The sequence below is a fragment of the Podarcis cretensis genome, assembly GCF_951804945.1.
Source record: "Podarcis cretensis genome assembly, chromosome: 8".
Taxonomy (NCBI): domain Eukaryota; kingdom Metazoa; phylum Chordata; class Lepidosauria; order Squamata; family Lacertidae; genus Podarcis; species Podarcis cretensis.
Window position 1 is genome coordinate 70,123,921 of NC_137177.1, and position 10,500 is coordinate 70,134,420.

The following is a 10,500-nucleotide window of genomic DNA, read 5'->3' on the forward strand; positions in this document are numbered from 1 at the left end:
GTGGATTTGTCGATTGCAGTTCCTCATCCCTTCCGCCCCCAGTCTGAAGTTTGGTCCTGTACATTTAAGCATCAGTTTATGGCTTGTTTATTTATTTATTTATTTATTTATTTGTTTGTTTGTTTGTTTGTTTCAGTGCACATTTCTCCTGATCTGCCTCCTTTTCTGCAAGCAATTGGTATAATGCGTTTTGCATATTGTTTTCAAGAAATTCTTATTACAATTTATTACCTTTTCACCCGAAGGTCCTGGGGTGGGTTACAACAATTTAAACACAGCACTGATATTAAACCACAATATATACACAATATTGGACAATATTAGACAGGTCTCTCATGATCTTAACACCCAAGATCAGGAAGGAAGCAGTCTTTCATAGATTTGGGACTTGAGTCATTTATATGCATTTTATACATACACTCACCAAGGGGTGGATTTCCTATGAAACTAACAGAGATTACGCTCTACCACTCCTAATCCCAAAGCGACCTCAGAAGTGACTCTAGTCCAAAATGTTTTTTTAAAATAGGTCTAATAAAACCAATTTCAGTTGCACAACTCAAATTGATTATTTTGTTGTTGTATATATTTCAACAATCCCAAAGTATGAGAGTCAGTTGCTTTTCCTCTTAACTAAGCCCCAGATTTGCCCCATCCCCCGCTACTTCAGGACTCCACATTTTCTTATCTCTCATGAAAATCAGCAAAATGTTGATTTTGAAGATTTTCTGCTCAGCCTTAAAATACATTTTTAAAATGACAAACTCACAGCACCATGTGATGATACATAAGGTAAAAACTAAAGTGTATAATTAAAATGAGCAAATCACATTTTAAACCAGGAGTAACACATCTGTTTCTAATCAAGTTCAGCTTATTGATATGGAAGTATAATTTTAAAAATGCTGTCCTGGGTGATAAAATGTTTGTTCTCCTACAGTTCCTGACCTTCAGCAGAGGTAGAGAACCTTTCCTCAGTCCCTAGGCTTCACTCTCCCATGGGGAACCTACTAGGGGTTGACTATGGGATTGGGGTCCCCTTGAGCAGGGGATGAAAGAGAGGGCAGAGGGGCAGAGGGGAAATTGCATGCAAATCAAGCCCCATGCAAATGAAGTCAATAAGGTGAGTTCGTAGTGGCTATCAGTGGCCCTCTGGTTTGAGGTAGTCACACTATCATCCTCCGACTCCATTGGAGTAAAAGTCTGCTGGAGCGGTTGAGGTGGTCCCTTCCCAGGGTGTGCAGCTGGGGTGGAACTGCTGCTCCTGCATAAGGCTCAATCTAAAGCTGAAGCAACATCAGAGGGTGAGGCCAGGCTTCTGACTAGGTCAAGGCTTGCATCACAACACTGGGCAACCAATTCACGGGCTTCTAAAAAGGGCTGTGCACCAGGGCTGTCCAAATTCCAGATCTCAAACCAAACTGGGCCAAATTGGATCAATTCAGGATTTAGCTGGGTCAGGTTGAGGCAGCCACAGATTGAAGCAGGTCTGCCCTGAATCATCCAGGGCTTTCAAAAGGGCCTGTTCTGGCAGGTGGGGAAGAGAGAGAAGAGAAAATGCCATGATCTCCATTTTCTATCCCTCCCAACTGCATGCTCTATTAAACACCATCCAAGGCCCCTGAACTGAGTTGGAGCCAGATTCGGGTTGGGTCAGCCCCAGTTTGGATTGGGTCAGGTTGGGGCCAGTCTGAAGCATCAGGGGGCTTTTGCAAAACTCCTACTTCTACTATAACCACATCTTGCCCCTTTCACTGCCTCTTCTTCAAAAGGCTGGGTAGAGCATCTGCACACTGCCTGTTGTGGAGGAGGATGCTGTCACTATTTGACACCAGACTTCTGTTTTGTTTTGTTTCCCAGGAAGCTCTGGGAACACAGTTCTCATTGATGAAAGAGTGACCATAAATAGAGTCGGGTTTCTTTAGGGTTTTTGCTTCTTTTATCATTTCCCACATAGCAATGAATCCCCACGGTCTTAACTCAGAGTCCTAGCCATCATGACTAATCTGATCAGATTCTGGAATTGCAGAAAAGGCAGATCTTCTAGTACAGAGGTATGGGACCTCCTTCCTTGGACCATTTGACCACACCCTTCAACATTTCACAGATGAAAATATGAATGCTCTTGTAAGACCTCTGTCCTCATACTACAGATCATTGCATTGTGTGAGTTCACCCGCCCTTTCCTCTTAACTTTGTTGGATCCAGGAAATAAAGGAGTCTGAGACACAACACCACATGTGGACCTGTCTAACCCAGAAGAGACAGGGCATACAAGCTGAGAATTCTCTTGGGTTGCATCTGATCTTCATGGCCACTTCATACCAAGTGGAAATGCTAATACTGTAAGAGTGATGGGCCCTGTTGCTGGCCTTGTGTCAAGGAACTGTGAATGAGCCAGGTCAACCGCAGGGCAGGCACACAAGTGGCAGGCACAGAATGCAATTAGCTCTTTATTAACAGAAAATAACAACACAGAAGAGTCCTCTGGTTCGCCTTAATCTAGCTAAGATGGTGCTGAAACTGACCACTAGCTCCAGCCTCCCCCCTATAGCCTCTCACTTTGAATCCCTCCCAAGAAGATGAAGGGGGTGAGATCCTCCTCCTCTGGGCCTGTCTGGCCTGTTGCTCAATAATGTGTAGCACTGTCCTCGTTCGGGGAGTCATAGCGGGAGGTGAGCCACCAGGACTGGGACTGTCCTGCTGCTATGTAGCAGGGCCAACCTCTGACTCCTCTCTATCTGAGTCTGTGCTCACATGGTGACTCTCAGCTTCTAATCCTGTCTTGGAAGACCCTCCTTCTCCTGAACCCTCTTGATCTCTCAAACCCCCTGCTTCTAGCACTTCCTGGTTCATCCCTTCTGCAGACTGCTCTTCAGTGTCCAACCACCAGGATCCGGGATCTAAGTTGTCTTCTTCTGTGCCCTCCTTAGGGGGCTCTTGGGCAGGTGGCTCCCACCACTCTTCCTCATCCAGCCAGTCCCTGACATCTTGGGACCCTGACAAATGACCATGTTTGCCACCTTCTGGAGCCAGCTCTGCCTACTATATGTTGCTAAGCCATCTCTGATCCATGCTTTATTCCAGGGATGGGGAACCTACTTCAGCCTGAGCACTGCATTCTCTTCTGGGCCACCTTCCCAAGTCCTCGTGCTAGTAGTGGGTGGGACCAGAGACAAATGTAAATTTTACCTTTGCTCAGCACACTAGTTTCTGCAAAGACCCTTTTCTATCCTCCATCCAGGCAAGCAAGAATCACTATCGGAGTTCAAGGACATATTCCAGGCAGAACAATGCAAAGCTGGGTTGGTGAGGGGTGTGGCCTCAGGAGACAAGGCATGGTTGGGGGCGGTGTCCTGCAGGAGGAGGATGTGAAGCAGGGCTGGGGAGGCGAGGGGCCTGGGGGAGGTCCTTAGGGCTAGAGGGAGAGGCCTGAGGCACTGGGCTTGAGGTTCCTCGCGGCTGACCTAGATAAAGCAGTGGCCAGAAATGGCACGAGGCAGCTTCCTCGGTCCCAGCCAAACCCAGCTAGAAATTTCAGAAGCCGCCGTCTATTTGAGATCCATCCATAATGCAGAGCTATTAACTTTAAACTGTTGTCTTTGCTGCCGGGCCTTTGCTCACGCTGCGAATGCAAATATCAGCGAGACCCAAATTACACAGAGATGTGCATAATCCCTTTGAAAGCAATTGGTAAAAGTACACGCTCTGTGCAGAGCACCGTTCCCTTGGCCCAGGCAAATTATAACTAAGGGCTGGGCTATGCCTTATGGTTACCGGGGTTGACAAACCATCGCAGCTCTGCTTGTCTGGAACTCAGAGGGCAGGCTGAAGGTAAGACAACTCCCCAACAGGTTAGGAGAATTGGTGGGGCATAAAGATGTCCTTACATGGAAGGAGGAGCTGTGGACTGGCCACCGTTCTTCTACTCACTCACCCTGGTTACCTCTTCTTTTGGATTTAATCTGCCAGGGGTTACTTACCAGCAGTGGGTGGGACCAGATATTAAAGTAGGTGTGGCCAAAACCATTGGAGGCAGGGCAGGCTGAAGAGGGGAGAGGTCACATATTCACTCTCTCCTTCAGCTAGAAATTGGAATAGGAGGATAAACAAAATATTAGGAGGGAGAGAGAGGAGAGAGAGAACGGGCACATTCACACAATACATTTAACAAATTTATTGACAGCTGCACAAATTATGATGGCTAGGAAGTGGAAGGGGCAAGCAGAATATAAAATGGATGAATGGTATAAAGAGGTGTGGGATATAGCTATTAATGAGAAATTAACATGTGCCATTAAGGCAAGGCAGGGAATATGCAGGATAAATGATTTTGAGGAGATATGGAAGGTGTTTGTAGAATTTGTATTGTTAAAACGGAAAGGGGTCAAACCACCGCAAGAGGTGTTGATGTTTTGGGAGGTTGGATAGTTACAGGAATAGTCTCAGTGGTGGGGTGCACATTTTTATTCTTATTTATTTATGATTACACGCAGGCATGGTCAAACTTGGCCCTCCAGACTACAATTCCCATCATCCCTAACCACTGGTCCTGTTAACTAGGGATGATGGGAGTTCTGGTCCCAAAACAGCTTGAGGGCTAATTTTGGCCCTGCCTGGATTATAGCTTTGTCAAAATAAAAATGAATGAATGAATTCTGGGAGCTGTAGTTATTCCCCTCCCTCACCTACAGTTCCCAGAATTCTCTGTGAAGAGGAATCAATGACATAGCATGGGTTGCCAGTGCCTGGGGCCGTGAGGAAGGTGGGTGTGAGGGAGGGAAACAGATTGAATACGCATGCACATTCACCGCTCTCATGGTGTCTGCATCACCCAGGAGATCGCAACCACACAGATACGAAAACAAGAATCATACCGTTGTCTGGAAGGGTCACTTCCTGGTTCTCATGGAGAAACCGTTTTCAATGGAGCCCAGTGATGGAAGTGCGCAGCTGTTTTGAGGCAGCAGCGGGTGTTGAAATTTTGCACCCTTAACAATTTTGCACCTGCGGCAACCACCCCTGTGGGTCCCCCCCCCTCCACTCTACTCCACTGAGAGGGATTGTTAAACCACTCTGCAGTGCTTCCTCAGAGTGAGGGAGGGGAGATGGTGAGGCCAAGGCTCAGCCATCACTGCCACCATGTTAGCAGCAGCAAAACAATGAACATGTTAGGATGGAAGCGAAGAAGGGCAGAAGCCATTCCTGGTCATGTCAGTGAAGAAGCTGATCTTCAAAATTGCCTGATGCTTTGGGGAGGGGGCACATCCCGGAGAGCAGATGGCGTGAAAAGACGGCCTAAGCAATGGTTTGGAGTGTCCCCACGCTAGTAGGTGGTGCTCCCAGCCGCCCTGACCAGAATGTAGATGCCGGCCTCGTACAATGGATTCCCAGAGTGCAGTTGGCAGGTCAGCTACCTTCTAATCCCATCTGAGGGTGTCAGTGAGGCTCAGTCGTCACACGCCTAAGCACCCCATATCCCACCCCCGGGCTCAGCTTTGTATGATGCCAGCCTCCGTGAAATCGCTCTGACATTAGCCACTTCCTAATAAAGCTGTCAGAGGCACCCCCATTATCTCCCAGCCTACCAGCCCCACTTGCCCTCAGTTTCACCAGATAATCTGCCTTTTAAAAATAGATTTTCTGCTGGCTCAGTGGAAGCTGAGCCCCATCTCAGCTACTTGTTACCACAGTGCAATGCAAAAAAGAAGAAGAAGGGGAGGGGGGACTTGATTGTCACAGAGACTAATTATTGTGCCATTCCCAAAAGTCCTGCTGAATGAAATTAAAATGTTTCAAGGGAAAACTCAAGCACCTCTGCTTTCGAGCCCAGGCTTGTAGAGGTTAGGAGTACAGGTAGATAGATCAGATGAGTAGTGCCAGGTAAGGTGAAGAAATCTGATTCAGTTTGCATTTAAAGGTAAACCTGCCTAACTGACAGATTAAGAAACAATATGCAAGCTGAAATCTGCAAATTTTCCTAATTTTGCAATGCAGCTCTCCTATGTGTCAAAAATGCATATAGGAGGGTAAATAACAATGCACTTATTGGTGAAAATAACATTTTAAAAATGCACAATATTAGGGGGAATTGCATTCATAGATAGATAGAGTAGATATAGATAGAGTAGATAGAGTAGATAGAGTAGATAGCAAGACAACTAGATAGATAGATGATAGATAGATAGAGATAGATAGATAGATGATAGATAGATGATAGATAGATAGATAGATAGATAGATGATAGATAGATAGATAGATAGATAGATAGATAGATAGATAGGTAGATGATAGATAGATAGATAGAGATGATAGATAGATGATAGATAGATAGATATAGATAGATAGATAGATAGAGATGATAGATGATAGATGATAGATAGATAGATAGATTAGATAGATTAGATGATGATAGATAGATAGATAGATAAATAGATAGATAGATAGTAGATAGATAGATAGATAGATAGATGATAGATAGATAGATAGATAGATAGATAGATAGATAGATAGATAGATGATAGATAGATAGATATAGATAGATGATAGAGATATAGATGATAGATAGATAGATAGATAGATAGGTAGATAGGTAGATAGATATAGATAGATATAGATAGAAATAGATAGATGATCGATAGATAGAGTAGGTAGGTAGATAGATAGATGATAGGTAGGTAGGTAGATAGGTAGATAAATAGATGGGCGGGAAGAGCACAAATTCTTGTGGAAACGTGGAGAACACACCACAGCACATCATTAAAAGCTTGGCAGGCAGGGCATAGAAACTGTTGGGACATATTTGTTGCTTCCATCCAGTTCTGAACTTCTTGCCTGATTCAGGAACTCCTCAGTTGTGACTCCTGAGCGCTGTCCTTTGCCGAGCAAGTCCTGCTCCTTGCCTGAATAAAGTTCTCTTTCTCACTGCTTGGGAATGTTGGGCAGGAGCCAGGACACCTTCTTCAAATACTGACTCTGCTCTGCCCTCTCCTTGAGTCTTTTCTGCCCAGTTGGGAATGTCTCATTGAACTCTGATCATGCCTCTTGCTTTCCTGAATGAAGGATGGAGAAAAGGCAACTAGCCTACTGTGGAAAGGTAAATTTTTACATTTGGTGCTCCACCACTTTTGCCTCTGGCCCAGCCCACTACTAGAAATTCTCCCCAAGTAGGCTACAGAGAAGGGAACATGGTCCTTGCCCTGTAAAAGGTTCTCCTGCTATATTGGTTCTGTTCTTCCAATATATATTGAGTTTGTTCTATTCAGAGCAGATCCATTGAACCTAATAGACATAACTAGCTTAGGACCAATAATTCCTATGGGATTACTCTGAGTCAAACTTGGTTAGATGCATTGCATTATATCCAGGGACATCTGTATCCTATTGATCATTTGGCTGTGATTACTGCATTGCAAGGGGCAAGACAAGACAACCTTTTGGGTCCCTTCCAACCGTACAATTCTACAATTCTATGGTTTGCTCTGTGCCAGTGTTTTTTCTGCTTGGCTCACCATGTCCATATTCTCTCCCTTTTTGCACCATGCACCTCACCCTCCCGTCTTCTAATATTTGTGTAGAGCCATTTATGTTCGTATATACTATCCATTGCTATTGAGAACCTCAGCGATAGAGGATTGCATATGTTTTAACTTGGTCTTGGGTTTGGTTTTTTTAAGAGAGATGCAGGTCAGTGCCCAGCAGGGGAGCCCTGGCAGACATGGAACAGCTGTGTGTAGCCTGCAAAGGGATATGCCAATCACGCAAAGCAGCAGCTGCAAGCATCAGACATGCTATATAGGGGGGGAAGTCTGCAAGTAGACCAAGCCCGAAGAACACAAAAAGCTGTGAGCTTCAAAGAGAGACCCCAGTTCAGCTCACTAATGGGAATAGATGTTTGTGCTAGGAGGGCGACAAGATGCAATGGAGGATTTCAGGCTTCTCGAGATTTGTTGTTGGTGTTTGCAGGTGTATTACACAAGGACATAAATTGAGGCTGCTGGATCAGGCCAATGGGCCATCTATCCCCACAGATGCCTGGGAAAAGTCTGCAAGATGGGTATGAGCAGAACAGCAACTCTTCCCTACTGCAATTGACAGCAACTGGTGTTCAGGAGCATACAGCCTCGGACAGTGGAGGCAGAGTATAGACATCATAGCTAGTAACTGTTATAGCCTTGTCCTCCATAAGAATCAGAATCAGGAGAATCTTTATTTGCATCAGCCACTAGCCATAGCAATAAAATAAAATAAGACGTACTGAAGACAGAGGTGAAAACTTAACTATACAAAATACATTTTGGAGGTTTGCATCAATAATCAAATAATAGATCTTATTCTAATTGCCCCTGCTAAAAAACATGCAGTTTTTGCTGTCACCTGATCATCTTGATCTGCTAGAAGAAAGGACATGGTAGCAATGGTTGAGTGACCTGGCATGGACAATAATAGAGGGGTAATAACCTCACTCCTCAAATTTTTATAAAGAGTGCAAACCAGAAGCACACAAGCCACCGACTCAATACTGCCATTTCCACATGGACACAACCATTTTTCCAGTGGAATTTTTTGAAATCGTCCTTCAAGTACAGTGGTACCTCGGGTTAAGTACTTAATTCATTCCAGAGGTCCGTTCTTAACCTGAAACTGTTCTTAACCTGAAGCACCACTTTAGCTAATGGGGCCTCCTGCTGCTGCCGCGCCGCCAGAGCCCGATTTCTGTTCTTATCCTGAAGCAAAGTTCTTAATCTGAAGCACTATTTATGGGTTAGCGGAGTGTGTAACCTGAAGTGTATGTAACCTGAAGCGTATGTAACCCGAGGTACCACTGTACAGCCGAAGGCAGTATATTCAATCTTGCGAAAGTGAAAGCGGGTCTGTAGTTTGGAATGGTTAAATTTTGCAAATAGGGTGCCAAAGTGTCAAAATGACTAGGTGGGAAATAATCATACCATGGACAAAATTTCCTTATTGTGGCCAAATTATTCTGTCACTCGATATCATATAGGTGCTGTATAATTAAATGATTTGCTTTGCTGAAGCCCAGTGTTAATAACTGTTGTGGTGATAAACCAGAAAAGTACAGCTTTCAGTTGACCATTTTAGCCCAATCTCATGAGTTTTATCTGTTTGTCTTTTGAAGCTGCCTTCTGTGGGAGAGAGTTCTATAGATTCACCAATGTGCTGCATGATTAATTCCTTTCTATTCTGCAACATGTCATTGACACAGTAGTACTGCATTAGTGGTGAAGGATTGTCCACACCTTATTCTACTTTATTAGTTGCTCTTCGGTGCTTCTGCTATGTTGGCAAATTATTGCCACCTGGAGGGGCTCTCTTGTGCTATAGCGCAACAAAAGCAGGACAAAACCACAAACCAGAACATTTGTGGGATGGAAAGTTCCATGCTGTCTTCAGGAAGTTTCAGGGCTGATTGTAAGCATAGCAGTGTCCAATCATAGAACTGTGGAGTTGGGTCATCTCATCCAATCACCTACAATGCAGGAATCACAGCTGAAGAATCCCTGGCAGGGGGTCATCCAAACCTCTCTTTAAAAACCTCCAATGTAGGGGAGTCCACCACCTTCCAAGGTAGTCTGTCTGACTGTCAAACAGCTCTTACCATCATAAAGTTCTTCCTAATGTTTTTAGTCAGAATCTCCTTTCTTGTCATATGAATCCATTGTTTTGGGTCCTACCCTCTGGACCAGCAGAAAACAGGCTTTCTCCACCTTCCGTGTGATAGCCCTTCAGATATTGGAATGTGGCTATCATCACCTCTCAGTCTTCTCTTCTCTTCTCTTCTCTTCTCTTCTCTTCTCTTCTCTTCTCTTCTTTTCTCTTCTCTTCTTTTCTCTTCGCCAAACATACCCAACTCCCTCAACTGGTCCTCACAAGGCTTGTTTTCCATCTTGGTCACTCTCCTCTGCACATGTTCCAACTTGTCTATTGACAAGGTCTTCTTAAACTGTGTTGCTGAAAAGTGAACTCACTACTCTACGTGGAGTCTGACCAAAGCATAATAGAGTAGTACTATGTTTTCCAGTAGTTGTGAGAAGAATTGCAGGAGGTATATTTTCCTCTTTTTCTGTAGATGACAGGTGAGCAACCTGAAACCCTGAGCTCAATGCAAACTCACCCTTCCATAAGGAGGTAGGTTTTGGGTAGAAGAACTGTGAGGAAAAGGGGTGTCATTGATAGCTATGAGAGGTGTTGTGTGCCTCCCCTTCAGTGACCCAGATGGAAGGTATGGAAACTATAGATCCTATGATACCCAGGGAAGAGAGCCATAGCCCAGTGCTTTGCATGCAGAAGGTTCTAGGTTTGGTCCCTAGCATCTCTAGGTAGACCTGAAAAAGAGATGGTCTAAAATTCTGGAAAGCCCCTGGCTGTCAATATAGACAGTAATGAGCTAGATTAATCCATAGTCTGGCTAAATATAGGGCAGCTTCCCATGTTCCTATTTAAACAGTTGGAACCTTGAGGACTCAAATCTTGAATTAC